Raw genomic sequence first — 22322 nt, 5'->3', positions numbered from 1 at the left:
TTAATTTAAGCAATGAATAAACAATGGCAACCCACTCCAGTATTCTTCCCTGGAGAATTCCATGGACAAGGGAGCCTAGAGGGCTGAAGTCCATGGGGTCGGACTGCATAGGGTCAGACATGACTGAGTGACTAACACACACACACACACACAACTTTTGATATGGCTGCAATATATAGAAAGTTTACTATGTGTCTGGTATTTTGTTCAGTGCTTTTTACATGTTGAGTTGTTTATTTCTCACAACTCTATGAGCTGCTGCTGCTGCTAAGTCGCTTCAGTCGTGTCCGACTCTGTGCGACCCCATAGACGGCAGCCCACCAGGCTCCTCTGTCCCTGGGATTCTCCAGGCAAGAACACTGGAGTGGGTTGCCATTTCCTTCTCCAATGCATGAAAGTGAAAAATGAAAGTGAAGTCGTTCAGTCGTTCTGACTCTTAGCGACCCCATGGACTGAAGCCTACTAGGCTCCTCCATCCATGGGATTTTCCAGGCAAGAGTACTGGAGTGGGGTGCCATTGCCTTCTCCCTCTATGAGCTAGAGATTGTTAACTTCTTTTATAGATGGAAAAACCAGGGATCAAGGAGTTTAAATACCATGTTCAAGATCATCCAGCTAATAAGTAAACTACAGTTGTCTTAACTTCCACGTTTTTAACTACCAGGGTAATCTACTGTCTATTACTTCTCCATCTTGAGTTGAAAACTATGGTCATTTTGATGAAGTGATTATTAGTTTTTTTTTCCCCTTTGGTTCTGCCATAACAATGCTATGTGAACTTCATGAGTCTTATAACATATCTGAGTCTAAATCTCTTCGCCTGTAAAAAGATTGAGTTGATTCAAATAACGTTTTTCCCTTTGTTAATGTAGGTAATATTTTATTTCTGAAGACAAGAGCCATTATATTTTTTATAAATTTTACATCGGTCAATATTTTTGAGTGTTTACTGAGCTAGATCTGTGTTAGGAGCTGTGATGAAATTAAAAATATTTAAGACGTATTTTCTGCTCATAGTATTTTGGACAAACAGAATTATTATTTTGCAGATTTAGAAGTCCAGAGAAGATTAGCCTTCAGAAGTGATATAACCATCAGCTCAGCTGTATCTTCAAGGTTCTGCTCTCTGTTTGCCATTCTTAGTGGGTCAACTTCATTCTAAGTTAGTCCCTCTTATGGCTGTTAGATTGCTGCCAGTGGCAATTTAGGTTATAGGCTGACTTGCTCATACTTGGCAGAAAGGAGAGAATCTTCTCTCCAAAGCATGGGCTAAAAATCCTTCTGATTGAGTCAGTTTATCCCAGGACCACTGGTGGCTCAGAGGTTAAAGCGTCTGCCTGCAATGCAGGAGACCCAGGTTTGATCCCTGGGTCGGAAAGATTCCCTGGAGAAGAAATGGCAACCCATTCCAGTATTCTTGCCTGGAGGATCCCATGGAGGGAGGAGCCTGGTGGCCTACTCTTTGTGCAGTCACAAAGAGTCTGACACGACTGAGCGATTTCATTTTCACTTTCACACAGTTTTCAGGTCTAATAATTAGAATGGTCTAGGATCTGGCATAACTTAGAGTTTAGGTCACACGGCAGTAAAAAGAACAAAAAACAAAACCACATCTCAGTAGCTTAAACAACAAAGGTGTAGCCTTTACTCAAACTATATATCCATCCTGACTTGATGAAGGAAGGAGGTGGGCTGTTCCACATTGTCCTTTCTTAGGGAGCTAAGTTAACTAAGGCTTTATCATCTTCAACAATACTGGTCTTGAGACTGGGGAAGAGTTTGGACTTATACTTGCAATTAAGTGTTCTACCTGGAAGTGACACATAGCACTTCTATCCACAACCCACTATAGCCTGCTGCTGCTGCTGCTAAGTTGCTTCAGTCATGTCCGACTCTGTGCGATCCCATAGACGGCAGCCCACCAGGCTTCTCTGTCCCTGGGATTCTCCAGGCAAGAACACTGGAGTGGGTTGCCATTTCCTTCTCCAGTACATGAAAGTGAAAAGTGAAAGTGAAGTTGCTCAGTCGTGTCCAACTCTTGGCTAGTGACTTTAATTAGTCACATGGTCCAGCCAACTACAAGAGTTAGGGTAGGTGGCAGGGATGTAATCTCTTGACTCAGACTAGTTAAATTGCCCTTTTGTAGCTGGAGGTTGGATGGTTATCTAAAAAACAAACCGATAAAAACAAAAACAAGGAACTCTATTAATAAGGAAGGAACAAGAGTAGATGCTGAATAAGAAACCAACAGTGTGAACTACCTGACATTTTACCTTAATTGAGAAGACAGAAATTTCAGCCATGGAGGCAAGTCATAGGGAAGGATAGTTTGGCTAATTTCATTGGTCTTTAAATCAATCACTTCATTTATTCTTTTGATTGGAAAGATTGACTTTGGCTCTTTAATGAGTGGATGTAGTTGGAATTTCTATGGCTCAAAAGTGACTTAAAATTTTATTGGATTTGGAAGTATGGACTGTTTTTCCATATTTTATTGTTGTAGTTCCTGCCAATGGGGTGTCAAGCTAGCTAGATGTATTGTTTTAGAACTGACAAACAACTAAAGTTTATCCAGTCCAACTTTTTTATTTTGCAGATGAGAAAACTAAGGCCCAAATGGGTAAAATGATTATCTCAAGGTCACACCTTCTTGCACGTAGCAGTAACAGTGCTGTCTTTTGGATGATTTGCTGTAAAATGGAATCCTCTGAGTACAATGTAGCTAGAATAACAGAAAACAAGATTAAAAATTTGTTTAAAAATTTTTAAAATTTATAAGAAAGTTTTCAGGACTGATACTCAGTTGGTCCACATTGGTAAAGATGGAAAATTTTCTAAACTGTTTGGTAAGTAGTTGCTCTGAACCTCTTGAGAGTCTCCTCAACCTTTCTCTCTGATCCCTCCCACCACTGTAATAAGGGGCCCACCTCAAAGGGATGATTTTAAAATTAAATAATGGAGATAAACAGTTTATCAAGGGACCTGGCACTCAGCAATATTATAACTTGTCTATTATTTTTATTATTGTCATTAATGAAATGGTAGTCAATTTCAAACTAGCTCCTACATGAAAGTTCATGATTTTGGAAATGTGATGGTATTCAAGTTCATTAACTTTGATCTAGCTAATCTCTTGAAACAATAGCTTCTTATGTACTCATTAACTTTCATTTTGATCTTTTGTATTGTCTAATGGTTGACTCCGCCTCACCCCACCTGCAAGATCCCACAAGTTTTGGTTGATGAAAGAATTTAATCTAGGCTGTGAAAAAGAATATAAAGTACGGACAAGGTTCTATTAGTTCTTAGTAAAACATATCATAAAGAATGTTCTGTACAGTGTTTTGTTGAGCAGAACTTGCCTGTAAGTTTTCAGATAAGCAAAGATAGGCCTAATGCCTCGCTGGTAACAAAGCCGTGGGGGTTGTGGAGCAATTCTACTTGGTCAAGCAAATATCAGACACGAGGCATGATGAGAGGCAGATGAAGTAAGAAGAGATGGAGGGTCCAGAAGCATAGAGGGAAGCTGGAGCTTATGGAGAAATCAGCCTTTGACAGAGATGTCTATGGGTAGCCAGAGATGTTTAGAATCTTTCGGGGGTTTTTTTCTGTCAGAAATTTAACCCAGCAAGAAGGCAGAGTTTCAGTAGTAACCTCTTTTGTAAGAGTAAATGAAATGTGTTTTTTAAAAGCTGGAACTGTTGGAAACTTTCTTGAAATTCATTATTGGCCCAGACCTTAATGTGTAAAGATTGGTTCTCAAAAATCAGTTGTTTAACTGATATTTCCAGTTCTGAGGTGGCCACTAAATGCTGGGCATGTCCTGGAAAGGGCTGTGTTCTGTCAGTGACTGAGATGTCCATTGACTCAACAGAATGCAATCCAAATTGTTAATGGACTAGTTTCTGAGTATATTTATTTTACAGACAGCAGATTATCTGGTTTGGGCTTCCCTGATGGCTCCATAGTAAAGAATCCGCCTGCCAATGCCGAAGAGGTGGTTTCAGTCCCTGGGTGGGGAAGATCCCCTGGAGAAGGAAATGGCAACCCACTCCAGTATTCTTCCCTGGGAAATGCCATGAAAAGAGGAGCCTGGTGAGCTATAATCCATGGGGTTGCAAAAGAGTCAGACATGATTTAGCCACTAAACAACAACAAGAAGACAAGAACCATCCTATAAATGTGCAAGAAATTCCGGACATTCTTTGGACAGGTTTTTTTTTTTTTTTTTTTGAGCAGAAAGAGGTAGAGAATATAAGTATTTCACTTCCTAGGCTTTTGGAGAGGAAAAATGAAGGCAATATTAAAAAACCCAGGAGTTTTGAGGCAAATGTAAAGGAAAGCTTTGAAACTGGAGATCTTAAACATGCTTGCTAAAGTATTGTTAAAAAGTACTGTTTAAATTAAGAAAGCAGATATCGACCTCACCTCTGACTTCTAAAAAGTACCTAGAGTTTGACTGATAAAACTTTGGCCTTTAATCTATATTGCTGCTAACTCGCTTCAGTCGTGTCTGACTCTGTGCAACCCCATAGACGGCAGCCCATCAGGCTCCCCCGTCCCTGGGATTCTCCAGGCAAGAACACTGGAGTGGGTTGCCATTTCCTTCTCCAATGCATGAAAGTGAAAAGTGACAGTGAAGTCACTCAGTCGTGTCCGACTCTTAGTGACCCCATGGACTTGCAGCCCACCACGCTTCTCCGTCCATGGGATTTTCCAGGCAAGAGTACTGGAATACTGGAGTGGGGTGCCTTCTCCGTTAATCTATCTTACTATGGCATAAGTCTAAAATTTCTGTTCAATTCCAACAACAAGGTATGTAGCCATTATAGCAGACTTTTGTTCAGTTTATTAACTTAGTGCAGAAACCTCTGCAGTAAGCGATAGCAACCATGCATAGGATAAATGATGGTTGAATGATGGAATATAAACGCTAAGCTAGAATATAGTTCTGGCTCTGCCAGTATATATTTTTGTGTAACCTTAGGTCAGTCACTCTACTTTTTTCTAAATTTCTTTTCTTACAAGGAGACAATCATAAAAATGACTGGCAACTACCACTTAACTGAGAGCTTTTTCTTTAAAGGGCTGATGATAAAAACCCGTTGCAAGGTCCAGCAAACCTCTTTCAGAGGAAACTAAACTTCTCGAGGACAGGGAACTTTTTTTTTTTTGAATTAGAAGCATCTTATTTGTATTTCTGTAATACAGTTTCTGGACTCTAAAAAGGTGTCAACAAATATTGTAAATTTATTAATATTATTAGGCAGATTGCAGTCTTGGCAGCCCACCACTGCCTCTTAAATCTCTTTTCTGTGATCCTTTCATACTTGGCATCTAAAAGGCTGCCGATCTTCGCTCTGTGATAGGTTCCCAAGGCATTTACTTAAAAATATACAAGTCTGGAGAAGTCATTCTTGTCTTTACGGGCACCATTTCGCTTTCTCAAGGTATTGCACCCAGGCTTGGGATCTGGGTCCGGAGGCTACAGGGAAGAGTTCGGTACGGGAAGCTCATCCTCCCGCCCTCCGATTGGCTGACTCGCACTCCACTCACGCGGTTCGTGTCTCTGATTGGCCACCGTAGCACCCCCGCCTCGGCTCGCGACTACTTTGTGTGCCGGGGCGGCGCGCTCAGCTCCTCTGGCTCAGCTCGCCGTCAGGGCTGGACTGGGCTAGCTCTTCGGCCCACTGCTCTGCATCGCGGGCGCCAGGAATTTTCCCGAGTCCGAGCCGGGTAGGAAGCATCCTAGGGAAAAGCTCCCTCCTCCGCCCCATGTTCTCTTTCCCGTACTGAATAAACTTCCGCCTTGGAGGGGTTGTTGCAGCCGCGGGTCGGGGGGAGAGGCCAGGCACCGAACCCAGGCTCTCATGGGGGAGGGGTCTTTCTGTCCGGGCGAATGTGGAAGACCAGCTCTCACAAGATTAAACCGGGCTTCACTATTCGCATGGGAGTGCGATGCCATTCTATGATCGTGTTTTGCAAGCTGCAGTGGAGCGGCCAGACCTGCGCTACGGGGGCTGAGCAGCAGCGATCACTCCTAAAAAGTAGCAAGGAGCCTGCTTCGTATATCCAGTACCAGTGGTACTTAAGGGCCGCGGGCTGAACTGGCACGGGCCGATCCGTTTCCCGGCGGTTGAGAATACGGCATTCCCCGGAGGTGGCGCTCCCGGGAGTGGGGAAGCCCGGCTCCGCTCGCGCCTCCTTCAGCCTTTGGCCTTCAAGCGGTAGAGGGCGGCCTACACTCGTGTCGGAGTCAGCGCCCGTGCGCACAGCGTTGCCGACCCTGCTAGAAGGCTCCCCGTCCCGCTGTGGCCCGCTGCTCAGCCCGGCAGTCGGACGCTGCGGCTACGCGGTCCACGGGCGCGGCGAGAAGGGGGCGGGGAGAAGCCCTGGCACAGGCGGGGGTCGCCGTAGGAGGCAGTGGCCAGCGCATGCGCGCCTTCTCCCAGAAGCTTGGGACGCTGAGGGGGCGCGCGCTCCCATCCGCGCGGGCACGCTTGCTTTAGCCGAGGCTTCCCCGCCTGCGCTCGCGGTCAGAGCCGCTCAGGCGCGTGCGCGTGTTATCTCCGGTAGACCCGAGTAGCCCGGTTCTCTTGGCTCCAGGCCCCCGCCCCTCGCCGCCCCTCGGCCGACCCGTCCCCTTCCTCTCCTCGCGGAATGGGGCCGGCGCTGCTCGGGGTCGCGCGCCCGGGACCCGGCTCGCGCTCGGTCTCGCGCTGTCAGCGACTGCCTGGCTCGCGCCGCCTTGCGCTTTCCCTCAGTCAGTGGCGCCGAAGGCTCCGTTAAGCAGCGACGGCGGCGGTTCCTGTTTCCGTTTCTTCCTCTCCCTTCAGTAGGGAGTAGCATCCTCCACCCAGCCACCCCTCCCACTTCCCCAGCACGGGGCAGCTGCGGCTGAGGGCTGTAGCGGCGGCGGCTGCTGGGGAACGGCGGAGACCGCCTCTGCTCCCGCCTCGGGTAAGGGGGCGTTTGGGAGCCGGGCCCCGCGCGCCCCGGGGTCTGGAGGTGGGCAAGCGCGGGATCTCAGGAGGCTCCGGGAAGGTGCCTGCCGGCCGTCGCAGCTCTCTTTCCCCCGAGGCGACCCCCGGGCCTTTTGCTGCCACTGCTGCTGCTTATGCAGCGGCTCCGGGGAAAGTGGGGAGGGAGCCCCCGGGACCCTCTGATGGGTGCCTTTGCTTGGCCGCGGGGGTTGCGGGAGGTGGGGGCCGCGGCAGGGGACTAGGGACGCCTGCAGCTTCGGCCGGGGCGTGGAGCGGCTCGGTTGCTGCCCTCGGCGTCGCGCATCCTTGGTTAGGGCAGGGGCCGAAACCGAGGAGAGGAGATGGGGGCGGGGGTGGGAGGTGTCCCTCTTCTCTGCTCTTACCTGCCCTTTCTCCAGCAACTCGCTCTCTTGTGTCTGTGGGGACAGACTGTGGGGACAAGCATGCTTGTGCGTTAAGGGCTTTCCTGAGGGGTTCTCCGGGAGGAAATTGGGGAGTGGACCCGTGCAAAGATCCGCTCCCGGCGAGGGGCCAGTGCCAGGGCAGTTTCACGGCTTGAGTGCCGCTGCACCCTCGTTTGACGTGGAAATGATGAGCTGGCGGCTTTAGAGCTCCAAACTTATTTGGGAAGGTTAAATGAGTTCTTAAATATTTATTTATTTAATCTCCAGTTAAAGGAGGTTTGTTCTGCAAGAGTGAGTGGGCTGTCGTGTGCAGCACCTGTTTTTTTTTTCTCACAGTGAGGATTGCAATCTTCAGCCACACATAACGTCAGAGACGCAGTGTATTTCTTAAGTTAAATGGCAGTGTCATGGTTAGAATTTATCCCTGGTGAGCTTTAGCGTTTGAGTGAGGCCTTGGATAGAGCAGGGTGTTATTTCTTATTCCCATGTTTCGGTTAGTTTACAGTGGACTTAATCCAGCTCAAGAATGTGGACCTAGGCAAGCCAGAATCTCCTGTAGAAACACCCCAAACCTCAAGGTAACGCAGACTAAATTTCGACAAAAGTTTTCTCTCAGTTTACAGTTAAACTCATCACAAGTAACTGAACTTTGGCTTGGTTCTCTTTAGAAACTGCAAGCAAGGTTTAATTGCAGTTTTTTGCTCCCTTGTTATTCTTGGGGATAAGTGCATATTTATTTTCTTGATTAACTTTTGTTTTTATGCATATTTCTTTTAAAGAAAGCATCATGTAGAAAACTTTTTAGGAGAGAGATTTGCAGTATTATAGAGTTATGCTGAAGTAGTGGAGTAAGTTGTATTCTCTCTTGAAAGTAACTTAAAATTAACCTGAAATCCTATGATGTATAATAAAGCCTTGTACATTGCTAGCCTTGTGAAATATACCATAAAATGCACATAGTAAATCTTCGTTTGATTTATACCTACTACAATAGTAAGGATAAGGTGGGAATTCAAAGATTTGAAATTATGATTTTATAGCTTAGTATGTAAAAATGCAGGGTGTTAGAAATGAATAGGATTTAAGGAACATAGAAGGGTGGTTTGGAGGCGTGAATTTTCCTTTTCCTGCTTTATCAACTGAGAATTCTACTTAAATTGCTGAACAGCTGGAATGAAGGTTGCATAGATAGCAGAAACAGATGCAAAAATGTGTTTTTGATTAAGTAGTCAGTTAACATGAAGAATATCTTGTGGTTTATTAAGACAGTGATTCAAAATAATTTACATAAAACATAGCATTATATAGATTGTACTTTAGGATGTTCTTAAATTGAAATAGACACTTAAAGTTGTTTTCCTTCAAGTCAGTTTTGAGAGAGAGAATTGAAAAACAGTAACTTAGATTACATTCTGCAGTGTTTGGTTACAAGTTTTAACTAGTTATTTTAAGGCACTGGAGTGTCTTTAAAAGTGGTGAATTGTTAAATCACTAGTGGCTTGGAAAAACTTGTGTTCCTTGTTTATTTTTTTAAGTGCCCGTTATATCAGTAGGTTGGTCTGGAGGGGGAGCTAGTGCCAAAGCAAAGCATGGCTTAATATATGTTTGAACTTTTTCAAACACCCCAAACCAGATTTTTATGACCAGAAGAAAGAGAAATTTAATTTTTAGTTAAAGGAGTAAAGGAATTGATAATGAATATATATCTTATCTGTCAATAGTTACTTGTGGAGTATATATATTGTATATTACAAATTAGTTAGTTTTTTTCGTGATCTGAAAATAAATGCATAAGGTTTGTTAAATTTCTCATTTTAAACCTCTGAAAGTTGGTCCCCAAACTTAGGGTATATGATGACAGATTCTTAAACTTATTACGCATTGCATCAGAAAGGAAGCAGTATCTGTTAACCCTTTGTGCATGTTGTATCTTCTTAAGTTTTTTCTTTATAATATCTATAGTCCAAACATTTCAAAAGAGCTTCAAGTAGAGTCTTATAAGAGCAAAGATATCAAGCATGTAGTATTTAGCTAGGTATTTATCAATAGCTAGGTATTTATTGATCAATAAATACCTAGCTAGGTATTTATCAAAAGTAAAGGTAATTGCAATAAAAAAAATGGGTCCTTTAAACATCTGGAGATCTGGAAAGCAGGATCCCAAGGTCACTTCTTAACATCTCTCTCCTGCAATATAATGCAGTGAGTCCATCTGATCTGTGAAATTGAACTTGTGCATTTGAATATGAAGCAGTAATTTTTTTGATCTGTGGCACTTTATTTAGGTTTCTGAACTGCAATCAGTTTTGATTTTACTTCTTACGGTTCACATATTCTTCCAAATTCGAGGTTAGGATTGATTGTGTGTATATTAAAATCAGAATATTTTAGTTTTCTGAGGGTAGTAGTTGGGCTGTTCTCCGTTGCTGTTCATTGTGTAAATAGAATTTTGGTGGTGGTTAAATAAAAAAGTAGATTCTTTGAAAGGAATGAAAATATCTGTGAGATACAGAATAGTGAGGTGTTTACTGTTTTTAAAAAGTTAATGCTATAAATTAATCAGTTTAAGATATTCTAGAATATTTTCATATATGTTTTTCATTTCTTTAATGGTTCTTTTTAATTCACTGCACAGTATTAGTAAATCTCTTGGTTTAATTAAATGGTGAACATACCCATTTCATATTATAGCACACTTATAAAAGTAAAAGCATTTTCATTTCATAATCATAAAAGCAAATGTAAAAATAAACATGAAATTAAATTTCTTTACTTAAAACAAAATTGAGATTCTAAGCAACTCTGAAACCAGCATAATTTTTCTACTCAGGCATCAATACTAGTCCTATTGGTACTTTGCAAATGAGATATATCAATCTCCAGTCTTCTGTAGTCAACAGTAGTATTGTAGATATAGGATTTAGAGGATAAATACCAAGTTTCCCTTGGTTCTCCTGTTGATGATTCTCTGGCTTATATTTCTGTACCATATAGTATATGGTTTTGCAGTTTGAATTGATATTGAATTGTACTATTGAATTGTAGCTTGTTATAATGAAAGAAACATGTCTAAAAGTAAAGAATAATTACGACTGATTCTTTTAAAAAAGACCGTTTAAAATTCAGAGCAGAAGAAGGTTATATGGGTATATATGTATATAAATTTTTAACAGATTAGTCTCAAGTCTCAACCTTCCTTTCTCTCTACATTCTACTTTCCTGATTACATCTCCCCTTCTCCAACCATCCTCTATCATCCTGTGATTTTCTCTTTGGGATAATTAGGAATCAAACCAATAAAATGAACCATATCATTCATTTGGCATAGTTTTTTTCTTCCTTGATTAAATGACTTTATATCAGTCTGTATAATATTTTAAAGATAAAGCCCATATGGACTTTATGCAGTACTCTAGATTTTTCTTTTAATGGAAGAAGAGCAAATATGGCCTGTGAATTATGCCGTGTATTTCAGTACAAGAGTTATTCATGCTCTTTATAGAAAGCAGAGCTATTGAGTTAATTTCATTTATTTTTTTTTTAAGATACAGGCTTTATTTGCTAAAAACCCAATATTACACTCATTTACTACTTTTAAAAAAATATCTTTTTGTGATAATTTTTTGTCAGAAGAGAACATGTGACAAGGAAATGTGTTGAATTTTAAGTTTAAAAAAATTGACAAATTGACAAATAAGGCTAGAACAGATGTAATTCAAACTTGCTTTTGCTATCATTCTCTTTTCTTTTGTATTGATTCTATAGTATAACTTCTTCATTTAAGCACTGGAATAAAGCTTTGAAGATCACTCCTGAAATGCTCTCCTGTATTTGTTGTATCTAAGAACTTGGGTTTTTTTTTTTTGGAAATTAAACTAATTCAGGGATAAACTGAATAAACATGATTTAACATATTTACGTTAAGAAGATCAGGCTTAATGTTTCTACTCGTCACAGTCTCAGTGACTGGTAGGTGTAAATAAGGTTCATATTAGAAAATAATAAACTATTGATGTTAATCTTTGATGTAAATGGGACATTAAGCTCATGTTTATTTTAGCATCTCAGTTATGAGAAGTGTTACATCATGTGAGTTGTAAATGCTGTAGCTTTCTGTTTGTAAATGAACACAAGTGAAGGGAAAATGGAAGGTTGTTCCATTTGATTTACCCCAAATATATAACTAAAATGAACCTGTTTTGTGTCTGTGTAAATCTTATTTTTTTAAGACTGTTACTGAACCATGAACGAGTTTTAAGTTTTTACTAATTTATGGCTGGCTGTTTATATCCCTTAGATGAGATAAATGCCGTTTAATATGACTTAATACCTAGAGCTTTAGAATAAATTTGTCTGTAGTAAAAATGGTATTTACAAACCATCAAGCTGTAAAAGCATCCCAGTGTTATTAAATGAGTTAATATTCCATAAGCTAGCTTTTAAAATAACTTTTATAGTTTTTAAGATTAATTTATTGTAATATCTTGATAAATAGTAAAGGTGGAAAAATATAGTTTTTAGCTTTTATATTTCATTCATTGTCTCAGCCTTAGGTAAGCTTGAGACCAGTGAGGTGGGAGACTGAGAGAGGGGATGTACTGGTTGATGAACCTTCTTTCTTTAGAGGTGAGGGAGATTTCTTTTTCAGTTTTTTCCACTCCATCCACTCCCTTCATCTCCCTGTTTATCATCTGTCTTCTTTTCCAACAGTGGTGAAAAATCTGGGAGTTTGCCACCTTTGCAGGATTTTTTTTTTTTCTTTCTTAGAGTTCATAGAATATTTCCTGGTAGAACATTAGCTTTTATGTTAACAATAATTTTATTATAATGGCCTCATTCTCTTGCAGCAGTAGGCAAGAGACTGGAAGAAATTCAGGTTGATGTGGGGTTTAATTATTGAAAGTCACTCAGTTGTGTCTGACTCTTTGCAACCCCATGGGCTATATAGTCTGTGGAATTCTCCAGGCCAGATTACTGGAGTGGGTAGCTATTCCCTTCTCCAGGGAATCTTCCCAACCCAGGGATGGAACCCAGGTCTCCCCCCACTGCAGGTGGATTTTTCACCAGCTGAGCCACCAGGGAAGCCCAAGAATACCGGCGTGGGTAGTCTATCCCTTTTCTAGTGGATCTTCCCGACCCAGGAGTTGAACCGGGGTCTCCTGCATTGCAGGTGGATTCTTTACCAACTGAGTTACCAGGGAATCCCAATTCATTATTAATCATTTATTAATGATTTTGTATAAAAAGGGATATGGGAGGTGTTCATTGTTAGGAGTCCTGTGTCAGTCATATTATTGTTCTGCTTACTGTTAAATACATGGCAGTCCCTTCTTCTATTTCTTGAAATGCAGTCTTATGCCTTCTCTGTTATTTCTGTCGTCGTCTATGGAGTTTCTGACTACACGGAATTTGCTTTTTAGAATGTCTCTTTACCTCCTTTGTCTGCCTCATTTGAATAATTTAATGTTAAAAAAAACAAAAACAAAAACTAACAAACCCAAACAGTAGGAACCTATGTCCACTGAAGAGAACAGCTCTGAAACGAAAATGGACAGTAATGTTCTCCTTTCATGGGAGTAGTTTTAGCAGATTTAAGCCAGTTACTGTGGAATATTCACAAGGAGAAAGTGTATATTTGATGATTAGGGCCCTAGTCATTAGAGATCTGACTGATTCAATTTCTCTAACATATGGAATTGTACCTGAAAGAGATACATTCAGTAGAGATTGTAATTTTTTTTTGTATGTATTGAGTTTTGTGAGTAACTACTTAATTCAGTCAGTTACCAAATGACAAAAGGTTGTAATTTTGAGAAAAATATATTCTTTAAAATTAGAACTTAAGCCAGGGTAAATATTTTGTTTTCTTTTTGCAAGTTTCAAATTTTTCTTTATCTTTTAGAAAGTTATTGAAATTTTAGGGTTTAGAAGGTGGTAATTAAAGCTCTTGAGTCAAAAAGTCTTTAGCATTGGTGAAATAAGCCTCAGTGGCATGAGAAAGGTGGATTTACTGAGTAATTCTGACTGCTTCCTTTAACATGATTATGCACATCTGGGCCTTCACCAGTTAGAACTGTTTGTTTTTAAGATCCAAGCAGTAGATTACCAGCTTGATACTTACAGGTGTAAAGCATTCATAGAATGAATGATATAATGTTATTTTTAATTTGTAAGTAAATGAGGACTATGCTTCTTGTGCTGAGTAGGCTAAAGAGTTGTATACCTAATAAGGATGTACAAATAATAAACTAAAGAAACTTGCTAATATGCAGTTAGGAATGGTTCCTGTTATTAGTGTTTATAATGGCACAAATTATAATGGTGAAAATGAAATCAACGAAGAACTCTGTCCTGGAGCAGTTTGTTAGATAAGAGCACATTCTCTGTTCTATAACTGTCTGCAGAAGTTCACTTAGAGCCATGCAGAATCCTACCTAAAAGGAAATAATGATCAACAACTAAAGTGTTTTTGCAGGAAATGTGCATGTTTTTTCTGTGTATATTTGCCCAGTGCCTGTCACCTTCTCTTTCCGTATCAAATATAAGGTTAGAAAGTAAGGTATTTAACTTTTGAAAAATCTGAAGGGAAAAGGATCTGAAGTTTGGAAAAGGCTGGTTTCTTCATGTTTTAGTACTTCTTTTTGACATAAAATTTTCGGAGAGCTCCACAGTTGTGAAGCTAAAATCTGAGTTCTTTCTTAGTAATTTTTTGGATTGCTTTATTGAAGTTGATTGGACAGGGAGGCCTGGCATACTCCGGTTCATGGGGTTGTAAAGAGTTCGACATGACAGTGACCGAACTGAACTGATTGAAGTTTAATTTGTATATCATAAAATTCACAATTCAAATTTTAGTAAATTTATATAGTTGGTGTCTCAGTGGTATAGAATCTGCCTGCTCATGCAGGAGATGTTGTTCAGTCCCTGGGTCGGGAAGACCCCCTGGAGAAGGAAATGGCAACCCACTCTAGTATTCTTGCCTGGAGAATTCCATGGACAGAGGAGCCTGGTGGGCTACAGTCCATGGGATTGCGACTTCGTGACTAAACAAAAATAATATAGTCGTACAACAGTTATCACAATCCAATTTTAGAACATTTTTGCCTCCAGAAAGTGCCCTCTTGCCCGTTAGCCCAACCCCTATTCCTGCCCTCAGCTCCAGGCAACCACTTGTCTGTATTTTGTCTCTGTAGTTTTGTGATTTATAGAAATTAGACATTAATGGAGTCATATAGTAAATGGTCTTTTGTTTCTTGGCTCTTTTCATTTAGTATGGATTAAGAATGGATAAAGTAGAAAAACTTCAAGCTTGGAATCTAGAGACCTGGATAGGAGTATTCTCTCTGCCACCCAGATGTATAAACTTGGGTAAGCTATTTGCCCTCTCTGGGCCTCTGCTTCTTTCTCCATCAAGTGAATTATTTTGATTTTCTTCTAGTTTGGTTTTCACACCTTGGTAGACATTCACTGACCTTTCCCTGGAACATACCTTAACTCTTTCCCTTAACACTTTATGTCTGCATACGTTTTTTCTGAATCAAAAACAAGGCTTATGGTCTTAAGAGGTGACTCAGCAATGGACAAATATGAGACTGCCTTGAAGCATCAGGATGACTGATTAAACCTTTTCTTGGGCATTTTTTAGTTCATATGTACAACTTGAGAATAGGGATAGTCTTAATTGCTGAGTTAATAATTAAGACTTTTGAAGAGAATAAAAGCAAAGTTGAATAATTGTCAGAGGTAGGGCTTTAAAAGTGATGGAAGCTTCTTAGGAACGTAGGAAAAAATTACACTTTTTAGTTATTTTTTCTTCTGGAAGTAGAAAGTGGAGTAGAGCATTTTTAGTTAAGTTTGAGCCAAATTGGGCTCCAGGAAGAAGAGCCAAAGGAGATATATGGCTACTGTTGGGAAGACTGTCCTAGGGCTCATCTGGAGGCAAAGCTGACAGATAACATTCAGGTGACAAATTAGGGGAAAAATATGTATATAGGGAATTAAAAATTAGGGGTGTGCATGTGTATACGTATGTGTAGCAGGTATAGACCACAGACTGAGAAGGCTGGTATCAGGTATATGCCAAGGGTGTAATTTTCAGTGTAGTATAGTAAAAGATAGGGCATTGAAAAATAACTAGCTAAATTTAAAAATGAGAGTGCTGTGACTACTTTTAAATATTCAATAATTTTGACTTTTAGAAACTATCAGAGGTTCTTATATCATCTGCAGTAGTAGGAAGTATGGCTATTAAATGATTGAACCTTTATTTTTATCCAACGTAGTAGAGTATACGAGTGGTGACCTACAAAGCAGGCCTTGTAGAGGAGGGGAATGTAGCTGTAAATATATTTTACTGATGCTGTCATTAGAGCAGCATAAAAAAATCTGTTCATGCTTTATAGTCACACTTTTTGCTTGAAATGGTATTTTTATTTTAAATAAATCATCTTATGATAACCAAATATATCCCCAAATCAAACCTGTATTAAGTGAAGATTTTTCACTTGATAGTATTATAAAGGTTGTGTTCAGACTTTAAAGGAGTTCCAAAAGTAGAATCCCAAAGCTTATTGTGCAATGGCAGCATTCTAGGAATAAATTTAAAGCTTTCTAAGGTGACTGTTTTTATGACAATAATATTCTTTTGAATATATGCTATACTACGTATTTTTAAAATGTCCCACTGAAATTGTGACCTCATGGACTGTAGCCTACTGGGCTTCTCTGTCCATGGGATTCTCCAGGCAAGAATACTGGAGTGGGTTGCCATTTTCTTCTCCAGGGGATCTTTCCCATCCAGGGATCGAACCCGGGTTTCCTGCATTGTAGGCAGATTGTTTATTATCTAAGCCACCAGGGAAGCCCACATATAAAATACCTAAATATAAATTATGTAATTGAAAAAATTTCAGTGTAAAGGAAGGGGAAACTTCTTTCTATAACTTATAAAGCTTTAAAATGTTAAGGATAATCATCATTCATATTTTCCCAGGGAATTTTAATTTTCAATTATAATAATAAGTGACAGCTGTCAGAAGGTATAGCCATTTCTACATTTAGAATTCTTTTTCTTTATACGAAAGAAAGTGAAAGTGTTAGTTGCTCAGTCATGACTGACTTTTTGCGATGCTGTGGACTGTAGTCCTACAGGCTTCTTGGTCCATGGGATTCTCCAGGCAAGAAAACTGGAGTGGGTTGCCATTCCCTTCTCCAGGGGATCTTCCTGACCGAGGGATCAAACTAGGGTCTCCCACACTGCAGGTAGATTCTTAACCATCTGAGCCACCAGGGAAGCATAATTCTCTCAAATACTTGTCCTTAAGAAAATAGCTACTAGGGATTTGTTGAATAATCAGATACTACTTTGATATTTAAGCAAAACACCAAGCTAGACTAGGAACATTAAAGCAATAAAAATGATTAATTTCTAAGTTTTAATAAATTCTTAAAGGGTGCTGCAAAATACTTAACATTTGTTTAACAATTCTTTTCTGACTGACTTCCTACAGGGGCTCTTTCAGACCTTTTCTACCTCTTTCCTAGCCTGTAATGGTATACTGCTCTCGGACTTTGCAGGTTATTTCACTTGCTTTTTTTTTTGAAAAGCGTAAGACGGTTAAGACCATCAAACAGAGGCTTCCTCAGCTTTGCTTTTCTTTATCAGTAAATTGTGTAATTTCCCCTCCCCTGTACCATTTGGTGTCAGGGATGTGTCCTTTAGGCTTTCACGACTACTTCATGACCATTTGTATCCCAGCTACTCTTTAGAATGGGGCTTTTCTGGTGGCTCAGTGGTGAAGAATCTGTCTGCAATACAGGAAATGCGGGTTTGATCCCTGGATTGGAAAGATCCCCAGGAGAAGGAAATGGCAACCCACAGCAGTATTCTTGCCTGGAAAATTCCATGGACAGAGGAGCCTTGTGGGCCACCGTCCATGGGGTCACAAAGAATTGAGCATGACTGAGCTACTGAGCACACAAGAGATTAAAAACAAAATTCAGTGTCGAACATTCTGTAACAAGATGAAGCTGTGCTTGTTCAAGTACCTTTAGAATATATAGGTGCATTAAGTTCATTCCTTTATCATTTTAATTTCAGTTTCTCCTAACAGCATCTTTACTGGCCTAAAAAAAAAAAGGCAACAACAAAACCCCAAACCACTTTTCCTTATTCTTTCTGCCACTTCCTCCATCCTCTGTTCCCTGCCCCCGACCCCAACTTCTTTTGGTGTTACCCACAACCCAAAGTAAAAGCAGTATGTCTCTTGTTTTAATTGTTCTACCTTCTTTTTCAGTAAAACTATTCTCCTTGTCTTTATTAATGACCTTCTGAACTGCCAAACAGAGGCATTTCTAGTATTAGTTTTAGCTTTTTAATTTTTCAGATCAGACAGTGTAAATCCCTTCTCCTGATTTTCCTTATAACTCAGTAGTCCTGGTTCTCCTATATATTCTAGAAACTCTTCTTTTCATTCACAAGGTCAACTTCTTTATAAAGTATTAACCTTATACATTTTTCTTAATCTAGACTTTTTTCCTTGTGATGTTACAGTGTTTTTTAGCTTCAGTGAATACCTCTTTCAGACAACTCCCAACCATACGGAAGCTGCTTGACTTTCAGTTTCCAGCTTGAGAGCGCCACCTGTTTGTTATTCCATCAAGCTCAGTGTACTCAGTTCTGAATTTTCTCTCATCCAAACTGTATTATTCTTTCTAACTTCCCTTTCTCTATTATTGGCTCATCCCTCTCATTGTCCAAACTTGAACTCTGAGTTGTCTTTGAATTCCCTCCCCATCAGATCCTTTCCATTGTCAAGCTGTAAATTCTGTTACTACAGTGTTTCTGTACTTCATCTGCTCTGTTCTATTTCCCTTTTTTTAACTACAGAAATTTAAGTTCTCATTACTACTAACATAAATAATTACAATTTTGTAATTGCTGTAAAAGAGGGAGAGGAGGAAGAGGCAGTTCTACTAGGATATGATCGGTAGGGAAAGAAAGTGACATTTAAGCTTAGCACCAAAGAATAAGTAGGGAAATTCTAGGCAGGCAAACTGAATAAAGACTTAATCAAAGTTTATGGTATGTTGTCAGCTCATAAGATTTTTGCTTTAATCCTTACTGCATGTGGGTGTTTTTCCTATTGGCACGTGCTGTTGCCTTTCTTCAGATATTGAAGATCCAAAGAATGAATAATGTAAAACCAGAGTGACACAAAATAATGTATATCTTACATTACCTAGCTTTGAGTGAGCAGAGTGGTAAAAATGTAAAGGGGTGAAAAGTGACTACCGTTTGCACTGATGACTAGAAGCTGTCTTGAAGGTCCCTGACACTTGGAATGTAAATCTTCAATGGGCAGCTGTTTTCAGTCTACCGTTGATCTTAAACAACTCAGGTTGGAACTGTCCAGGTCCACTTATACATTATATTTTCAGTAGTAAATACTACAGTACTATAAGGTCTCTGGTTGATTGAATTTGTGAATGTGGAGGAACTGCAGTTACCAAGGGCTGACTATAAATTATACTTGGATTAACCCCTACACATTGTTCAAGGGTCAGATGTAACTCCATATGGCTTTATTTTTATTTTTGCCTCTTTCCACACATGTTTGATTGCCCTGTAGTAGGACTGGGTAATATCTTTATATTAATAGCCACTAATAACAAAAGTAAATTAACTGAGGGTCACAGCAAGTAAAGAAATGATTTACTATTTCTGTTCCCTTAGAGAAGCAAGATGTTTTGTGCTTTTCAAATGGGAAACACTGAAAATAACAACAATTCTAAAATGGTTAAACCAAAATGTGACTTTTGGACTTTGCAAGTAGAACAACCTAGACAGCATATTAAAAAACAGATATTACTTTGCCAACAAAGGTCCATGTAGTCAAAGCTATGGTTTTTTCAGTAGTCATGTATGGATGTGAGAGTTGAACAATAAAGAAAGCTGAGTGCCGAAGAATTGATACTTTGGAACTGTGGTGTTGGAGAAGACTCTTGAGAGTCCCTTGGACTGCAAGGAGATCCAACCAGACCATCCTAAAGGAGATCAGTCCTGAATATTTATTGGACGGACTGAGGCTGAAGCTGAAACTCCCAGTACTTTGGCTACCTGATGCGAAGAACTGACTCATTGGAAAAGACCCTGTTGTTGGGAAAGATTGAAGGTAGGAGGAGAAGGGGACGACAGAGAATGAGATGGTTGGATGGCATCACCGACTCAATGGACATGAGTTTGAGTAAACTCTGCGAGTTGATGATGGACAAGGAGGCCTGGCGTGCTGTGGTTCATGGGGTTGCAGGGAGTCGGACATGACTAAGCGACTGAACTGAACTGAGAATGGAGGTAGAGCAGTCTAGGAACAGCCAGATCGAAAAATTTAAATGTCTTCCGGATAGTCTCCATTTCTTGACTTCTTTCTTTGTGTTGGTCTTATTATCTGCTTATGTTAGAAGGCTTTTTTCAACAGAAATGTATGGACTCAGACTACTGAGAACTTAAATTTCTGAAGGAGGACCTATAATTGGACCCATCCTTGGAGAATTGTCATTGTCACCAGAACCACATAAAGTGGCAGAGGGTCAGTTCCCCAAAGGATGGGAATACTATAAACCAGAGAAATGGGAGAAGGAATGAGAAGTAAGCAAAAACCATCTATAGTCATTAGGAGGAGGAAAGGAAGGGAGTAGGAGATACAGGGAAAGGAAAATGCATATACAGGAGAGAGAAGTCAGTTAAGGGAAAAGAACTATTATTAGTTGAGAGTTTACTGTGTGCTAAGCCTTGGGCTCCCCTTCATGGATCACAACCTTGTTGTAACTAAGGGGATTGCATACCTCAGTGATTCTATGAGCCATGCCATGCAGGGCCACCCAAGACGGACTAGTCATAGTGAAGAGTTCTGACATAGTGTGGTCCACTGGAGGAGGAAATGGCAACCTGTTCCAGGATTCTTGCCTAGAGAACCCCATGAACAGTATGAAAAGGCAAAATGATATGATACCTAAAGATGAGACCCTTGCTGAAGATGAGGAAGCGTGGTGTCCAGTATGCTGAGGAAGAGCAGAGGGCAATTGCTAATAACTTCAGAAGGAATGAAGTGGCTGTGCCAAAGTGGAAACGACACTGAGTGGTGGTTGTATCTGTTGGTGAGAGTAAAGGCCAGTGATGTAAAGAACAATATTCATAGGAACGTGGAATGTTAGGTCCATGAATAAAGGTAAACCAGACGTGGTCAAGCAGGAGATGGCAAGATTGAACATTGACATCTTAGAAATCAGTGAACTAAAATGGACGAGAATGGCAAGTTTAATTCAGATGACCATCATACCTACTACTGTGGGCAAAATCCTTTAGAAGAAGTGGAGTAGTCCTCATAGTCAACAAAAAAGTCTGAAATGCAGTACTTGGGTGAAACCTCAAAAACAACACAGTGATCTTGGTTCATTTCCAAGGCAGCATCACAGTAATCCAAGTCTATGCCCTAACCCCTGATGCTGAAAAAGCTGAAGTTGATGAGTTCTATGAAGACCTACATACAACACTTTCTAGAACTAATACCAAAAAAAAAAGATTCCCTTTTCATCATAGGGGATTGGAATGCATAAGTAGGAAGTCAAGAGATACCTGGAATAACAGACAAGTTTGGCAAATGAAGCAGGCAAAGGCCAACAGAGTTTTGTTAAAAGAACATGCTGGTCATAGCAAACACCTTTTTCCAACAATACAAGAGACAGCTCTATACATGGATGTCACCAGATGTCAATACTGAAATCAGATTTCTTCCCTCGTGGCTCAGTGGTATAGAACCCCCCTGCCAGTGCAGGAGGTGTGGGTTCAGTCCTTAGGTTGGGAAGATACCTTGGAAAAGGAAATGGCAACCCACTCCAGTATTCTTGCCTGGGGAATTCCATGAACAGAGGAACCTAGAGGGCTTCCATCCATGGGGTTGCAAAAGAGTTGGACACGACTTAGCAACTAAATAGCAGCAACAGTGTTCTTTGCAGCTGAAGATGGAGAAGCTCTGCACAGTCAGCAAAACAAGACCTGAAGCTGACTGTGGCTCAGATCATGAGCTCCATATTTCGAAATTCAGGCTTAAATTGCAGAAATCAGGGAAAACTACCAGGCCATTTGGGTAAGACCTAAATCAAATCCCTTATGATTATACAGTGGAGGTGATGAATAGATTCAAAGGATTAGATCTTGTAGACAGATCAGGTAGTGTGCCTGAAGAACCGTGGTAGAGGTTTGTAACACCGTACAGGAGGCAATGACCAAAACCATCCCAAAGAAAAAGAAATGCAAGACAAAGTGGTTATCTGAGGAGGCTTTACAAATAGCTGAGGAGAGAAGAGACATGAAAGGCAAGGGGCAAAGGGAAAGATATACAGGACTGAATGGAGACTTCCAGACCAGAGAATAACAGGAAGAGAAAAGAAGCCCTTCTTAAATGAACAATGCAAAGGGATAGAGGAAAACAATAGAATGGGAAAGACTAGAGATCTCTCCAAGAAAATTGGAGATATCAAGGGAACATTTCATGCAAGGATGCGCATGATAAAGGACAGAAAACTACTGCACAACTGCACTCATCTCATGTGCTAGTAAAGTAATGCTCAAAATTCTCCAAGCCAGGCTTCAGCAATATGTGAACCGTGAACTTCCTGATGTTTAAGCTGGTTTTAGAAAGGGCAGAGGAACCAGAGATCAAATTGCCAACATCCGCTGGATCATGGAAAAAGCAAGAGAGTTCCAGAAAAACATCTATTTCTGCTTTACTGCCTATGCCAAAGCCTTTGACTGTGTGGATCACAATAAACTGTGGAAAGTTCTGAAAGAGATGGGAATACCAGACCACCTGATCTGCCTCTTGAGAAATCTGTATGCAGGTCAGGAAGCAAGTTAGAACTGGACATGGAACAACAG

General features: G+C 40.4%; 1 protein-coding gene across 11 annotated transcripts in view; it reads left to right on the top strand.

Annotated features, from left to right (window-relative positions):
* The first annotated feature begins 5624 nt into the window (after nt 1-5624).
* FUT8 (fucosyltransferase 8 (alpha (1,6) fucosyltransferase)) overlaps nt 5625-22322 on the top strand; it is a 334040-nt gene continuing 317342 nt past the window's right edge. For 6 of the 11 annotated variants that reach the window (XM_010846754.1, XM_010846743.1, XM_010846752.1 and 3 more), the window contains exon 1: nt 6730-6960. The gene's annotated coding sequence lies outside the window, so the exon portion shown is untranslated. Of the gene's footprint in view, nt 5737-6729; nt 6961-7885; nt 7966-14658; nt 14756-22322 lie in introns of those variants that run through there. The other 5 variants (XM_010846753.1, XM_010846746.1, XM_010846749.1 and 2 more) reach the window with 4 other exon arrangements.

This window comes from Bison bison, unplaced genomic scaffold (assembly GCF_000754665.1).
Source record: "Bison bison bison isolate TAMUID 2011002044 unplaced genomic scaffold, Bison_UMD1.0 scf7180017864239, whole genome shotgun sequence".
Classification (NCBI taxonomy): Eukaryota; Metazoa; Chordata; class Mammalia; order Artiodactyla; family Bovidae; genus Bison; species Bison bison.
Note: the sequence above shows the minus strand (reverse complement) of the source record. Positions and strands in the feature narration are given on the sequence as shown.